We start from the raw sequence: 16,612 nt of genomic DNA, 5'->3' as shown, positions 1-16,612 counted from the left end.
GGGCCAGCTAAATTTCATAATACCGTCGAGTGCCAAGCACCTGTGCAGATCCACCCAGCTCTCCTTACGCTGGAGTAACTAGATTAAAAAAGAAACACAAGTGGTCCAAAGATTAAAAACCTAAAGTTAAAGAACTTTGCGGAAATGTCAAACTTAAAAAAAAATATATATATAGATCAAATTTACAATTTAACCCTGATTTATCTAATTAGCGGGTTATCGTATGGCTTAATTGATTAATATAGAACTGATTTTCAAATACAACATGATGTTAATTTTTAAGTAATTACTTTATGTAGATTTTTACTTCTTGGTATCTATATATTCTGAACGTCTTAATAGTAGAGAAAGCCCACATATAATTTTTTTCAAATCAAAGTTTGCCTTGAAAAACGTGTTAACATTCTTAAACGTCTTCTTGGGATGAGAGGCAAATTCTCGCTTTTAAACTGGCATTTACTTTGAGCACCATGTTGAACTACTTGCCTTCTTATTTAAAGAATTTTTTAAAAAGTAATCAGAAAAAGTCCTCAAGGACAGAAGAGCTTTATTAGGTTACTTTATTTCCTTTGAGTAACCTTAACAGACAGAATATTCTTGCTTTTGGAAGCCAACTTGTAACATATAAACTTTGTTAACTCAGAGCCCAGGAGCTATATCTGGTGGCTAGCATCCAGAGCTCCACCAGAAATACAAGTAAGCCAGTATGAAGTACCAGCTCTCCCTCTGCAATGCCACCTAAAATTTGGCTTTCAGTGTCGTCCTAGGCAGACACTGCTGGTGCTCCAGACTTTCTGGTTTGTGGGAGAGGCAGTGTGTTGAGGAAGTTGTGCTGGGAGAGTTACACAAGAGATCCATTCATGGTGGACGAAGGGACCTGAGAGAAAGCACGTAGGCCAAGGGAGAAATGGAGAATGTGAAAATAAATTTTGTCATCGTGAAAACAGCGGGATCAAGCTATTCTTCTGAAGACACACTTAGATTTCTGAAGGGGAACTTAGAAATCTTTGTACAGGAACAAAAAAATATAATTAAAACTAAAAAAAATAAATTTTAATTGGTAAAAAAGGGTTTTGTTTGTTTAGCTGGTGTGTGTGTTCTTTCTTTCTTTCTTTCTTTCTTTCTTTCTTTCTTTCTTTCTTTCTTTCTTTCTTTCTTTCTTTCTTGTTGTGCGTGTGTGTGTGTTTTGAAATAACCAGGCTTGGGTCCTTGTTTTCCCTAAGAATTCACTTAGTCTTTGAAGACTTCCCAAGAAGCCTGGAATTTATACAGATAGAAGAATCTTTATGTGTAATTGTTTACAGTCAGCCTGTTTATACTGAGATTTGAAGATATATTTTCTTTGCTAGAGCCCAGTGCCAGAAAAACTGAAGTCAGTAATCACCTGCCCGAGCTCCCCAACTCCCTCACCCACCCCGCCCACCAGGCTGTTTACCTTCAGCAGCTAATGGAAAGGGAAAAGTCCCAGTGCGCATCCCTCCCCTGGGCTGTGGAAGCTGCTCTGTCAAGCAGATAATGATGCTGATAGAATCGGACCAGTACCACCACGGTCTTACAATGACAGGAACTCCAGTTGCTGTAGAAACTGAAGAGTCCCACCCCCAACCCCTTCCCCCATCCCCCCACATTGTTCTTGCATTTCTTTTCTTTATATTTTAACACCGTAACCCCAATACAAGGGGCAGTGTATGTATGAAAACAAAAAGACTATGCTAAACTGGAAAGGTAAGAAACTTCCAGAACACAGGCAAAATTAGGGCCCAAAGTATAAAAATATTGAATGAAAAGCCCTTGAGTTCTTAAAAATCAGTTCTGTAACCGTTCTAGGTATGCCAGAGAAAACTTTAAGATTTTACAGGTCAGGGTGGGCATGGCGGCATGTACCTTTGGTCCCAACAGTCAGGAGGCAGAGGCCCTTAGATGTCTACAAGTTCTAGGGCAAGCTGATCTACATATTAGTTCCATGCTATCCAGGGCTGCAAAGTGAGACCCTGACTCACAAATTAATTAATTATTAATTAAAAATAAAAGTTTTACAGGCCAAATCCTACAGACTTTAATTCATACTTTGATGAATTCACTCTGCCTATCTGCAGGAAACTGGTGGGCAATTATTTTAAAATGTATGTGACTTAAGACCAATATCAATATTGGACATTGCTACACATAGTTTTCATGGTAATCCCGCTCTAACACCTGCTGAAGAGATACTACCCCTAACTCATGGAGGAAAACTAGATGTGTACTTTTTTTTATAAACAGACCTGCACAGATACAAAAAAAAAAAAAAGGAAATAAATAATAAAGGCACATGACTTTCCCAGCATCTTCTGGGCAACTGAAGAGCAGTAGAAAGGGACAGCATAGCACTTGAGTTCTACACTTAATGGCCATCCCAGCATGTGCCCTGCTCCCAGGCCCTCCAATCTGTGACAATAATACATACAGAATTTCCCAATGCTTTTAAACCTCAAACACATTGTCAAGTTGTTCCTTCCCTCGGTGATACAGTTTACTTGGATTTAGATTCCTTTTGTTTGGTTGCCCTGCTAAGACTCTAGCATCTATACTTTCTTACAGACAGAAGAGCCCTCAACAAGCTACACAGAGGAGGAGGAGGAGGAGGAGGAAGAGGAGGAGGAGGAGGAGGAGGAGAAGGAGGAGGAGGAGGAGGAGGAAGAGGAGGAGGAAGAGGAGGAGGAGGAAAAGGAGGAGGAGGAGGAAGGGGAGGAGGAGGAGGAGGAGAAATCCCCTTAAAAGATCAAAAATAATGTTTTAAACAGGATGGTTAGCCAAAAAATTAGACTTTTTAAAATACTTAATTTTAATTACATGTGCCATGCAAGTATGAGGATCAAAATTGGGATCCCCAGAAACCCACAAAAATGCCAGGCGAGTAAGATGCTCTCATGTAATTCCATCCTGGGAAGGTGGAAACAGGAGCTCCAGAGGAAGCTGGTTAGCAAGATTAGCCGTATCAATGAGCTCTGGGTTTGACTACAAGACCCTGCCGGAATGCATAAGGAGGATAACTCCCAACGGCAACCTTAGATAATAAAGAATACAGTTTCTTTAATGTATGTTATATTATTCAATAGCTCTCCTCATACAAATAAGTTATAACTAAGAGCTCTTACATTGTTTTCTAAAAATACGAAAACACATACACACACTACCCAATTCTTTTCAAAATTTTTCCCTCCCAGCCTAAGTCATAGGTTTTCAACCACATATTTTTGTGTATGTGGCCAATGTCAACACTTGGTGTATGTGCACATTTTTCTATATATAGAAAGTTGAAAGTTATCATGAAAGTCTCAAAAAATCAAGAACCCATGCCCCACGCATTAAGAACCTGGGCACTGAATTGTCAGGGCTTCGGAACTTCCTTCATAGAGCCAAAATGCTAAAAGGTAAAGCAAATTTTATGGGATTTACCTTCAAATCATGTATTTCATCAGTGCAACTATCATTAACTCTCATTCAGCCAGGAAATGTTTACTAAGTTTCTACTTTGTGCCACTCAGCATCCTAGGTGATGGGAATGTATGTCCCATCCTCAGAAAGCTCACATTCCCAAGAGGAGGAGAGCAAAACAAAAGAGTAGTGTGTACAGGATGAGGTGGAAGTTGTGGAGAAAATAACTTTAGAAATGGAATTTAAATCTTTGGAGCTGTAATTGAAATATACCGTTCACCTTAAATTATCCCTTCTGATCTTGCACAAAACCTTTTAACATGAGCAAAGTACACTTTGTTCAGCCCAGTAAATATTTGTTAAGCACCTAATATGGGCTTGTCACGATGCTCAATGCTGAGGAGAGACCCAGAGAAGCATGCTGCTGTTGGAATTTTGCTGACAGGGCTTAGTGGCTATCATTTTCTGCAGGAATCCCTCAGGACTAGGTTGGGGGTTTTCCCATCTCTGGTCACTCTAAGATAGGATTGTCTTTTTTATACATATAGGTGTTTTTGCCTACATGTATGTCTATGCATCATGTGGGTGCCTAGTTCCCATGTGTGTCATTGGAAAAGGGCATTGGATCTCCTATCCCCTGGAACTGGAGTTATGGGTAATTAGCCACCATGTAGATGTGGGATTTGAACCAGGGTTCTCTTCAAGAGCAACAAATGCTCTTAACTGCTAAGCTGGCTCTCTGGGCCCAAGACGGACATGTCTCTATGGCATGTGTCTCTTTTCTACTTTATTGTGAACTCACTGAAAGAAAAGCCTGAATTTATGGTGCTACTGAGAATTCAGTAAGTGGCTGTTGACCCTGTTTAGGTAGCAAAGGCTAACCACAGAGACCATGCCTGCGCCAGGGTGTTCTCTAACTTCAAGACTAAATAGCAAGAAACAAACTTACTAGAATTTTCCTCTCTCTAGGTCTAGTTGCTTCACCCATTGCTTTGACAAAACCCCAACAGAAGCATTTAGGTAAGTGGGGATGTTTGGGCTCACACTTTGAGGTACAGCCCACCGTGATGGAGAAAGTCTAGAGGCAGGAGCAAGAGGCAGCTGGTCACATTGAGTCTGTAGTCGGGGGCAGAAGCAATGAATTCAACGAGGGCTGCTAGCTTTCTCCTTTCAGTCCAGGACCGCACTCACACAGGACTTCCATCTCCATTAGGGACTGCCTTCCCACCTCAGCCAGTGCAGACCAGAAACACTCGCACGAATGCCCCCAGAAGTTGTCTCCTTGGTGATCGTATATGTGGAGTGTTCCTTAGCCATCCCATAGATTCTGTCAAGTTGACAGTATCATAACCATCAAAGGTCTCCAGTGGAAATAATAAATGTTGACATGTGATCTGATATGATGTAAGAAATTTCTTCATCAAGACCACGTCCATTCTTCAGAAGGAAAACTATTTGGTGCTTTATCAGTCAAGAAATGTTCTTCTCTAAGATTTCTCTTCCCTGACCTGAGTATTTGTCAGCCCCACCCCCAGTTCCTGCTGCCGTGCTCTAGTTTGTCCCCAACCTCACCAATGCCATGCTGTAGTTCTGTTCTTGTTCTGAAGTCACCCACGGACATCTGGGAAATGGAGAGAAAATGACTCTTACTAATGTCTTGACCCTTGCTTTTGCCTGCTTTGCGGGCAAATTTTAGAAATAAAAAAGACATAGATTATGTTTTCAACTAAATCTCAGTCTCTTGCTCACTCATTCTCCGAGGAAATAGGACTGATAAATATTAAAACTGAAGCAAGTGTCCCAAGGTTAATGTGTTCTATGGTTTTATTTTATCCAAATAATTGTATCATGTAACATTTTCCCTTTGAACAAGGCTAATTCTCTGCCTATACCCACTGGCATTTGGCTGTAGCGGAGGAGGGGAGCTGTTCTCAATTTCTCTCAAAGGCAAACGCTTTCCCACACTTAGAAATGCATCCTTGATCCTCAGAGTGTTTGCTTTATGCCAAGAGTCAAAGTTTTAACTCTAAGCACTTTTGTTAAAGCATACCCTCTAACAAAAAAAGAATATTATATTTTTATGCTTGTTTGACTCAAATTCATTTCTATGAGTTCCTGAGAAAAGGTATCTTTAAGCTAAGAAGTGGAAGGAGAAGTTTGGTCTTAGACTTTTTGAGGACACAGTGAGTACAAGGCCATATATGAAACACTTTCATTTGTCTGAATAATTATGAGGCTAATGTGATACATATTAATATGTTACTACTGGACAGATAGAAGTGGATTTAAATTAACAGTCGTAATAGGAAATTAACAGTCCTGATTCAGCCTAGAATAAAGTTGCTAAGAGAATTATTTTGCTGTCTTTAATCTTTTGCCTTGATAAAGATAATTAGAAAAGCCCAGGGGGTATTCATCTATAACAGTGTACCTTTTAATCAGAAAATTGTGTGTGTTTGTGTATGTGTGTTATATGTGTATGGGTGTGATATATGTGTGTGTGATGTATGTGTGTTTGTGTATGTGTGGTATGTGTGTGTTGTGTGTGAGGTATGTGTTTGTGTATGTGTGATATGTGTGTGGTATATGTGTGTGATGTATGTGTGTTTATGTATGTGTGTATGTGTGATATATGTGTGTGGTATATGTATATTTGTGTAGGTATGGTGCCATTCTTCTTCAGGACTGAGAGGCAAACCTGGGGCCTCCTACATTCTAGGTAAGTTCTTTACTAAAAAAAAAAAAACAAAAAACTATACTGTTAGCTCTATTTGCTGAGTAATTCCCAAGGCTTTGGAATATCTTTGTATTTTTTTTTGGATTGCCCATTTCACAGTCATATAAAAGAGTAACTGAATTTATGAATGAACTGAGACTGATCAAATGGCTAGTACAGTAGAGGAAAGCATTTAGTTCAAAACTTCCCACGACTGATTGAAACTAGTGTGATAAATTAAAACAGAAGAGAGAGCCAGCTGTGATCAGGAACCAAATATGTCCATAGAGTAGTTCGAGTGGAGAACACCAGGCCCTTCTAGTTGATGACAACTTACTTGGTGTTGGTCTACAATCTATCACTGAACTCATGTCCCTTTAGTTAAGAAGGTAATGCAGACGACGGGCCAAGTGGTGGCCCTCTATCCTGTGTGACCAGAGCTACATCTATTGTTTTCAACAAAGGATATGTTTAAAGATAGTATTGATAAAATGGGAGTCTTCCTAGTTGAATTTTTTTTGTTAAAGTTGGGTAATATATTGAAATAACCCCATTCAGATGTGGCAGCCCATGCCTTTAATCCCAGCACTCAGAATGCAGAGGCAGGTGGATCTCTGTGAGTTTCAGGATAGATTGATCTACAGGGTGAGTTCTAGGAAAGCCAGGACTGTTAACACAGAGAAACCCTGTCTTGAAAAAAAGAAACAGAGAAAGGAAGGGAGGGAGGGAGGGAGGGAGGGAGGGAGGGAGGGAGGGAGGGAGGGAGGGAAGGAAGAAGGAAGAAAGGAAGGAAGGAAGAACCAGTGGGATCTTCAGTTTGAAGAATAAATTCAAAGAGGATCTAATTAGCTCCCTTTACCAATTTGAAAGACTCTTGGGGGCTGGTTCTCTGAGGAACATAATGAGGACCCAGGGACAGAACTGTCATTTGGGTTGTAGCCTAAGCAGCATCATGCCTGACTCAGACCTTAGCCTGCTTTACTCTTCACCGTAGACACCATTGTCTATTCACTTAACTTTTCTCTGTAAACCTTGTTCACTTACCTGTTGACCCGCTGCTCTCACCAGACCTTAACTTTCTTCAGAGTAAGTTCCCATCTGTCTTATTCAGAGTGCCATAAACAGTCCCCCTATAAATATTTATTGAATTAAATAATTTATAGGGAGGTTCACTGGAGGTTAATAGGAAAAGACATTTCTTTCTGTGTAGAGAGAGGAAGCTATCAAGCACTGAGCATATTTTACATGAACTAGTTTTATCTTCTTAGAGTTTGTCATCAGCTCTTAGGAGCACTTCCATGCCAGAAAAGGCAAGGAGGACCAGGCCTGGGGAAAGGGAAATAACTCTTGCTGGAACTCATGCAGCTAGAGCGTGAATGCTAATCCATCCTGTGTCCAGTGCCAGTGGGCTTTCTACTGTGCCATAAATGAACGAGAAGCTTTATGAAGATAAATGTTCCCATCGCGATTAGACTTCAAGCCAAGACTATCCGGTCATCCATAGGGTGCTAAGTTATGCTAAGGAACACATTCTTGAATTGAGATAGCTGTTGGACGAGATCCAAGTCTAAGACTGATTCCATGACAGAAGCAGCCCACGCATGATAGGAACAGCCAAATGTCTTTTTAAAAAAAGTATCAGCATGGTAGAATCAAGACCAAACTTGCATCGTTCTGCTTTTAGTTGAATGTACTGCTCCAAACTCCTAAATCAGAAAGAGCAATTTGTTCAAAATGAGTCTTCCACTTAATCATTCTGGTCAAGTCATAAAAATTTTACCATCTCTCAGGGCAAATGATCACTACACAATTCCCAAAATTAACTCTGAGATGGACCTTAAAAAAAATACAAGTGAAAATGCATAATTGCATTTAACAGCAGAGAAAGGGCCAAATCAGAAGAAAGGGACAGCATAGTCCCCGAGAGACACCAGCTCTGTGTCAACAGTTAGAAACTGGAATTTCTGCGGACTGCAGTTACAGCGCCGCTGAAGGACAGCTAATTGCAGTGTGCCAATAACCCGAGATTGTGCTCCAACATGTTTGCCAAAACTGATGCTATTTGGCCTCTTCCCCTGTGGGTCCCACTTTCTCAGGTAAATAGTTCCCTGCCAGAGGAAGAGTTCATCTTTTTTAAAACATGTAATTTGTAAAGCCCATGGCTTTACAGCAAAGAATCCCTAGAGTATATTCTTTATTTCCAAAAAAAAATTGATATGAAAAATTTTTTATAAGGTTTTCATAAAGGCTTTTGTTTGTTTTAATTCTTCTAAGAGAAAGACTGTATTAGCTGTCTCTTCTGATACTGGGTTGTTACTAAATGTCTTGAGGGTAACCCCAATGCTTACGCCAAGATTTGGCATATTTGTCTGAGTCAATATAAAGAAAGCGATTGTTTCCAAGATAAGGAATCTTCCTGCAGATCACAAACCAGCCAGGGTATCTGAGCTTTTTACAGTGAGGGACAGAACACTCTGCTGTCAGGACACCCACACCACCCAGGCCCTGAAGTTATGCTCTAGAAGTTGAAAACTCGGCCAGGGCTCATTGTGGGCCTAGAAGGCCTCCATAAAGAAATCAGTATTTCTTAGTACCTGTGTTTTTAACTAAGCCTTCCATTAGGCATATTTGTTCATATGCTTTCAAATAGGTATGTCTTTAGTTTCTTTTCCTATGGCAGTGGCAAAAATGACTCAAAGAAAAAGCATTGGTGTTAGCAGTTCAAGGGTAAATCCATCCTGATGGAGAAGGCAAGGCAGCGGGAGTTGGAAACAGTTGGTTACATGGTGTCCAGTCAGGCAGCCGAGAGTCAAGAATTCTTTTGTTCTGTTCACATTGTCCTCCTATAGCCTCCAGAAGATAGTATTTCTCACTTTTCAGGTCAGCCTCTCCACCTCATCCAACCTCATCACAACCATCCCTAACAAGCATGTCTAGGGGCTATACCAGGAGGTTTAGCACCTAGATGGTTCTAGATCCTGTCAAGCTGACAGATTACACTAGCCAGCACTTACTAGTTTCAGCCTGTGGGTTGCAACTCCTTTGGGATCAAAAGACCCTTTCACATGGGTCACCTAAGATCATCAGAAAACACAGATATTTATATTACAATTCATAACAGTAGCAAAACTGCAGTTATGAAGTAGCAACAAAAATAATTTTATGGTTAGGGGTCATCACAACATGAGGAACTGTACTAAAGGGTTGCAGCATTAAGGTTGAGAACCACTGACTTATAGTATCCACAAACCTCACTGATAATTTTTCTCTGAAGAGTGAACATTGCATGTGGTAGCAATGGTTTTCTTGCAGATCCAATGGTGATTGTATAACCCTAGAGATTATCTTGGAGCAGAAGAGTAGCCACCAGCAACATTTTTAGTTGCTAGTTCAGTTCTCAAACCACTGTTGGCCACATTTCAGCTGCTCAGTGGCCACTTGTGGCTAGTGGCTATGATGCTGGGCAGTGCAGGTTATAAAGCAGTTCCATTGTTTCCAGAATGTCCTGCTGGACAATGCTACCTGCAGATTTGAATAACTAGAATCCATGATGTCTTCACTGGAAAAAGCCAGAGTGGAGTTGGATGGGCTATGTGATAGTTAGACTGAGCAACAAAATCTTCAATATTAAATAACAATCTATTCTGTAATCAGTGACCATGATGAACTTAAGACACCCCTTTTGGGGGAAAGTTAAAAACTATTTATGCAGCTTTCTTCATTAGTTCCTGACCCCTCTTGGGTATTTTCTTTAGAAAACTTGTAAATTCCTTCTCTTCTTTGAGCTCCATGAAACTCTTCTTAAAAGGGCATTGGCCAGTTTTACAATCTAGTAATAGCTTCCTCCTGGGCCTGGGAGTCATGCCTTTGAAATGCAATCATCAAAAGAGACATGGCTGTCTCTAAACTCCTGTGGGAGAAGGGGGTTCAGCTTCAGTGGGCACCTTGTTCCAGAGAGTAAAGCTACTTCCTGTCATAAAGATGTGACAGCTAGAGCCTTCCTTCAGAGAAGGCCAGTTAGCAAACAGATGGTTTGTAACTTCACCCAAATGTCTTACAATACTTTTATTATTATTATCATTTTTTTAAAACCAATTCTCCTCAGTCCTAAGGAAAAAGAGCTTGAGCCCTGCCTTATTCTCCTCTGCTGGAAAGGCTTTGGGTAGGCTCTTCCTCGGATGTTTAACTTTGGAAGAAGTCTTGCCTTCCACCAGTTCTCAGCAAAAGAAAATAGCAAATCAAGATAGTATCATTTTAGTTCATAATAAAAAGAAGTTTTAAAATGGTTTCTGTAATTCTTTTGGGGAGACACTGGAAATGGTCTTGGGGATAGTAAGCATATGCCTTTCCACTGGGCCACCTTCCAGTCCTCAAACTTATTCTTAAAAGAAATGATCCTCAGGGATAATTAGATGCTAATGTGTCAGTGGTAGTAATGGCGAAATCAGATGGCTGGGTTCCCAGGATTTGAAGAAATGGAGTCACAATGACATGTAGCTCTGCTTGGGCCCTTTATGTACCACTCACACTACTGTCCCATTTAACTGCTCTCCTGTGAAAACATGGGGAAGGGAAGCTACTCTCAGCTATCATGTGATTTTCTTCTAAGCAAATGCAGAAGACTAGATCTCTGGTCACTGGAGAGTCCTTCCAGCAATGTTTCCATTGCTTCTCAGGCCCAGGTCAAAGCAAGACTCAGACATAGGTCTTCCTAAGCTTTTACTCTCAGCATATCTCAGGGAGTTGATTACTATGTCTTGGAACAACGTTTCCCTGTTTGTCAAAGTCCAATCACTATTAATAAAAGGAAATTTTCTTCTCATACAGCAAAGAGAGAAACAGTTCTCTGGAGTCATTTTTTTTCCCTCAGGGGATTTACCTTTGTTACTACCCGAGTACCAGAAAGATTAAAAACCCTTGGATCTCATTCGGTTTTTAATTCTTTGTCCAAGCACTTTAGGGGCATATTTTAAAAAAATGGCTCTTAGGGTGGGAGCTGGGAGGATATAGGAAGAATCACAGACTTTGACTAGATTTACAAATAATACAAGGATGTTGTGGTGGATCTTTCTCTGTCTGTCCCACCAACTCCCAAATAATGACACAGACACTTCTTACTAATTAGGAAAGCTCAGCCTTTAGCTTAGGCTTGTTTCTAACTAGCTTTTTTATAACTTACATTAACCCATTTATATTAATCTATGTTCTGCCATGTAACTTGTAGCTTTTACTTCTCCTGCTGCATGTCCTGCTTCCTCTGCTTCTGACTGGTGACTCCACATTTCTTCTTCCCAGAGCTCTCTCTGTCTGGAAGTCCTACCTATTTCTCTTGCCTAGTTATTGGCCATTTAGCTTTTTATTAAACCCATCACGGTGACATATCTTTATACAATGTAAAAATATCTATACTAAATTCCTCCTTTTCCCTCCAGAAAGAGCTCCCTAAATCTAATCTTTGTTTAGTGTTCTTCTTGATCATGATCAGTAACAATTTGTAACCAACCCCCCTAAAATGATGATAGTTATCTATAACCCACTGAATGACCAAAAACCACCCACCCCTCCTCTTGGGAATGTGGGCATTGTGTTCTCTAGACTGCTTCCTGTTGCCTTTGGATGATGGCAATGTTAAGGAACCTGAGAAAACTGAGATAAAGGCCAAGTCCTGGGAGAGCATTCTCTGTTGTCCAGTCTCTGTGTAATGGGAGAGTCCAGGGTTTATCTCAAGTCCTGGTTAGAGTAGTCTGTGAGGCTAGACCATTTCAGTTAACACCTTTGAAGATGTTCTGGATGTAAAGTTTTGAAGAAACTGCAACAGAGACATTCTGAGAACCTGCATCAGCTGGGCTATTTGTCTTTATTGGTATCTGACCTTTTTTTTCTGAAAACGCACAAATTTTTAAAGGTAACATGTGTATCTGCATTCACATAAATATGGAATGTGTGGTATGTACAAGTCAGTTAAAGATTTTGCTTGTTTGTTTTAGGTTTGAGCAGATAAAAGGCATCTGTTAACTTTATAAGTCTGTTTGGACTGTATAATCAAACTGTAATATAAATTTATATCCATGCCATATGAAAGGATGGTATATTATAATAATAAGTCACAAGGACTCTGTAGTCAACAAAATTTATAATGTCTTATCCACAGCCACCTCCACGTCAAAGGATTAACTTGTAGACCACTTGTCTTGTAGTTTTTCGTGTTTCTTTTTTATGTTTGGCAGCCAAGAGTTTCAGGATGTCTCCCCCAGTCAAATCTAATCCCAATTAATTTTGAAGGAATCTACAGCTTTTCATTTCTGGTGGAACCAAAACATAAGCTCTCTCCTAACACATTTTTTGACTTCCATTCTGAAGCCAAGACATCTCTAAAGTTTATAGGCTGGTTTAATCCAGCACTTCCTTTATAATCAATGTCTCTCAGCAGCTGCCTTTTGCTCATCAGCATTAAAAAAAAAATTCAAAGTCAACAAAACACTATATAGGTTCCAGGTACCCTGTGTATTTCCCATCTTTATGTGGCTTAATTTTTAATATTACTTACTCTCTCTTTAAAGATTTTTTTTTTTTTTTTTTTTTTTTTTTGCGGGTTGTCCTTCTGCCCCTCCAACCAATAGCTGCTGTGATACCAGCCCATTGGGGCGTGGTCTCACTCCCTTTAAAAACTCGGCTACTTCCTCTGCTCTGTTTTTTGAGACAGGGTTTCTCTATGGCTTTGGAGCCTGTCCTGGAACCAGCTCTGTAGACCAGGCTGGTCTCAAACTCACAGAGATCCACCTGCCTCTGCTTCCCGAGTGCTGGGATTAAAGGCGTGCGCCACCACCGCCCGGCTTCTCTTTAAAGATTTTACTTCATTATTTTTGACTATTTTATAACTGCCTATACCCATTTTCTTTTTTTTTTTCTTTCATATCTAAGCATAGTTTTAAGCATGTTGTACCTTTTTAGAGGATTCTGTGCCTGGACCTGGCTTTACTAAGCAACTGTAATGTTTTCTGACCACATGAGGCAACTCTTAAACTGTGATGTCATCTGCTGTGTGACTCAATTTAGCGCATGGTGCTGGCGGCTGGCTCCCGTCAGCAGGCAGTGGTCGATAGCCACCCCTCTGGATGCCACCGAGCACTAGCCCGCCTGAGAGATTGCAGGCCCAAGAAGCCACATCTGGTTCTTTGCCCAGCATGTCTCTTAGCTTTCTCAGGCCCTATGCTTGGATATTCAAGCTTTGCTTTGGGTGACATATGTAGCAGGCTTTCTTGAATCACCAGCCATAAAATCAGGACACAGAGACTTCTTATTAATTAGGAAAGTTCAGCCTATAGCTTAGGCTTGTTTCTAACTAGCTCTTACAAAGTAAATTAACCCACTTATATTAATCTACATTCTGCCATGTGGCTCGTGGCTTTTCCCTCTTCTCCTGCACGTCCTACTTCGTCTGTATCTGGCTGGCGACTCCCCCTTTCTTCTTTCCAGAGCTCTCTCTGTCCAGAAGTCCTGCCTATATCTCCTGCCTAGGAGATTTAATTTAAATTTAATTTATTTTTTTTTAAAATTAAACCAGTTACAGGGATATATCTTTATACAGTGTAATCAAATATCTCACAACAGTATGTAATTTTTACATTTCTGGTGCTTTATACAATTCAGAATAATCTCATGCCGATTTATTAATACTGCCAACGGTTGTAGAATATGTGACCTATTTGTGTAATGTTGATGGCATGTTATATTGAATGTCCCATTTCACCAAAACTAAACATAACACTAGGAAGCATAAAGAAATGTCAACCCTTGTTGTCCTCGCGTGTGTCTTCGGAAGCCATGGTGACTTATGGACTTATGCTCAGGCTTCTACTGCCTGACTGAAACGACTTCCGACAAGCTCCTTTTATTCCTTTGCTGGGATCTTCTTGTGCTCATTTACTCAGAGTACTGTAAGCAACTGAGTGTGATGACCACACCTTCCTCTGGTTTCCAAAGACACTCTACTCATCACTCATCAGTGTCTCTCTTACCTAACACGTTTTTCCTGTAAAGGCCTGACTTCTATTGTATCCAAGCTTCTCAAAAAGCAGGGATGAGAGAGAAGGGCTAAGAGAGAAACATACAGTCAGACTGTTCACTCTGACAGATGATTGCTGTCCATAAGAAGCATTTGTTTTTTTAATTTGTGTTCCTGTAAGGGTCAGTCACGTGTAAAGTCTCTCTCTCTCTCTCTCTCTCTCTCTCTCTCTCTCTCTCTCTCTCTCTCTCTCTGCATCAGAGGGAACATATAGCTCTGCTGAGTGACTCGAGGGGACACCCCAAGAAGAGTGGACCCACTGATGCAGGGTTGTCCTTCTGGAAAACGAAAGAGCAGTCCCCATCAATAACCCATATCAAAGTACATCTGGTGGTAACGAGCAAGCCAGGCAGCTGTTCCTTCCCACTGGAGCTGGCGGCAGATGATCAAATTGTGTTTCCAAAGATCTCATTGCTAATTACACTGTTGGTAGTGATTAACGTAGCTGCAGTGTGATTATCTTAATGATGTGTGTATGTATGGAGCCAAGAAAATCTTCACTTGGATTCAACCTCTATTCTCATTTTTATAAGAAATTGGCAGTTAAATTTGTCACAGAAAAAAATATAATTGAATGTTCATTTCTTTAAATATTCATTATATATGTGTATGAATGCTCCATCTACGTGTCTGTATATGTACAATGTGTATGCATGGTGCCAGCAGAAGTCAGAAAAAGATATCAGATTCCCCATAACTTCACTTATGGCTGGTGGTGGACCACCATGGGGGTGCTGGAAACTGACCGCAGTCCTCTACAAGAGCAACACGCATTCCTAAACTCTAAGCCACCCCTTCAGTCCTATAACTGAATGGTTTTTTATTTGTTTATTTGGTTTTTTGTTTTTTGGTTTTTTTTGTTTTGTTTTGTTTTTTCAAGATGCGGTTTCACTGTAGCTTTGGAGCCTGTCTATTGGACAGTATTATACAGGCCACATATGTCTGCATTGTATTGGCGGCCAGACGCTCAAGCCACAGTCCAACTGAGGGGGATCACAAAAACACTTACAGATGGGCTGCCGCCCTAGGTCAGGATATGTTGATGTTGTTCTGCTCCTGCTTTGTAATTATGGGGACCACCTGGGAAGAGGTGTTATCCAAGCTAGTGACAGAGCTATGGACATGACTTTAGTCCCCGGAAACAGAATGATAATGAACTTTCCCGCAGTTTCCCTTTGGGGATAAAAGCTGTTTGGAGAATAAACATAGGTGATCTTCAGGATTTGAATGAACCCTGAGACTCCCTTCCGATCGATATTGCCATGTGAACTGCGTCTCAATTATTCCCGTGCCTCCATGCCAGTCCAGAGAGATAGTTTATGTTGGGGTTGGACCCCGACACCTTTCCTAGAACTAGCTCTTATAAACCAGGCTGGCCTCGAACTCACAGAGATCTGCCTGCCTCTGCCTCCCAAGTGCTGGGATTAAAGGTATGCACCACCATACTGAACGTTAGTAGGAATAGTCTCATTATTCCTCACAAATGTTACTCACATATACAAGTATAAAATATTAATTTAAAGCTTAAAGTTATTAATTATCTTAACTATGATAAAATTCAATATTCAACAATTACTATTTTTATCATAGTGTTAGAATATAAAAGAAATATTGTAGAAGGAATTCCATCTCCTAAAAGAGCGTTAAATCTTTTTTCTTTCTTTTTTCTTTTCATTCTTTTTTTTTTTTTTTTTTTTGAGAAAGGGTTTCTTTGTATAGCCCTAGCTGTCCTGGAACCTGCTCTGTAGACCAGGCTGCCCTTAGATTCACAAAGATCCACTTACCCTTGCCTCCTGTATGCTGGGATTAAAGGTATGCACCACTACTGCCCGGCCTGTTATTGACATCTTAACCCCTGGCCTTACTTCAGACTAAGGCCTTTTCTAGAAACAGGGACATTAAGACAAAGTCATGCTAGACTAGAAGGGGCCCCTGTACCTTATAAATGCCACAGCTATGTGGCAATAGAATAATACATAGGAAGAACCCCGCATGGCCACAGGAGCAGAAGGCTAACCCATTTCTATAAGCCAAGAAATGCCCAAGATCACCAGAAAAACACCAAAAGCAATGATGGGGCAAAGGATTTCCCTGCAGATTTCTAAGATGATGTGGTCCCACTGACAACTTTACTTTAAATTTCTGCCCTCCACAACTATGAGACAGTGTTTCTGGTTTTTTTTTTTTTTTTTTTTTTTAAAGCATTCTGGTTGTAGTACATTGTTTTAACACAGAAAGTAAAGAAAGCTTGGCCTGAGCCCTATATGGATACCTTAAATCTCTTCCAAGTCATCTTTGTGTTCTGTGAGGTATAAAGTGTTGGGAAGTGTGGCCCTCCACTTAGCCTGAGAACACTGGGTTTCCTAGAAACTTTTCTTCTCGCTTACCAACACTTCTCAAACTCAACCCCATTC

This window comes from Alexandromys fortis, unplaced genomic scaffold (genome assembly GCF_014885135.2).
Source record: "Alexandromys fortis isolate MF-2015 unplaced genomic scaffold, M_Fortis_MF-2015_v1.1 scaffold_164, whole genome shotgun sequence".
Lineage (NCBI taxonomy): Eukaryota > Metazoa > Chordata > Mammalia > Rodentia > Cricetidae > Alexandromys > Alexandromys fortis.
This window is presented reverse-complemented; position numbering follows the sequence as displayed.